Raw genomic sequence first — 724 nt, 5'->3', positions numbered from 1 at the left:
TGGTTCACTTGCCTAGAGACTATGGCTGAAAACGACCCAATCTGACACATTTTACATTGTGTTTTTTCCATGTTTGATAAATGCGTATTGCCCACGAATAAAAAAATAAAATTCAAATCTACATAAGATATAAACATAAAAACGCAAACAACACACATATTGAATGTTGTTGACTTGTCTGTGGTGTTTACTTTTTTGCAGCTGCATCTGTGATACTCTGATAAACACCATTAAATAAAATTAAACATTAAAAAACATTATTAAACTCCTCTGAGTAAACTTTAATTTAGCTGGTGCCCCGAAACCTCATATCTCATATTTCTAAAGCATTATTATTAGTCACCATTTACATTTGTCACTGGGTTTTGCAAATATCTAACCAATAAAAAGTAGTGTCTGACAACCGTGTTTTGTCTCTTTTTTAAACTTTAATCATTAAGTTTAATCATTAAATACGTTTTTTCCATTTCCCGAAAAACAGCGACAAGGCCCTTTACATCGCTCCACTCTACTGTATTCTACTGTATATCTTCTCTACATTGTAAAACTACTGCTTCCTTCTCTCTAATGCATTTTGTTTAAAGTATTTAGTACTCCACTATAATCTAGTGCATTCTTCTTATTTAAACTACTATGTCATGTTTAACAAACAAACGTTACTCTTTAAAACTGAACTGTTGTCTCTGTCATCCAGTATAATATACTGTACTCTCTCCAGTAAAGG

Source organism: Barbatula barbatula, assembly GCF_947034865.1.
Source record: "Barbatula barbatula genome assembly, chromosome: 6".
NCBI classification, from domain to species: domain Eukaryota; kingdom Metazoa; phylum Chordata; class Actinopteri; order Cypriniformes; family Nemacheilidae; genus Barbatula; species Barbatula barbatula.
This window is presented reverse-complemented; position numbering follows the sequence as displayed.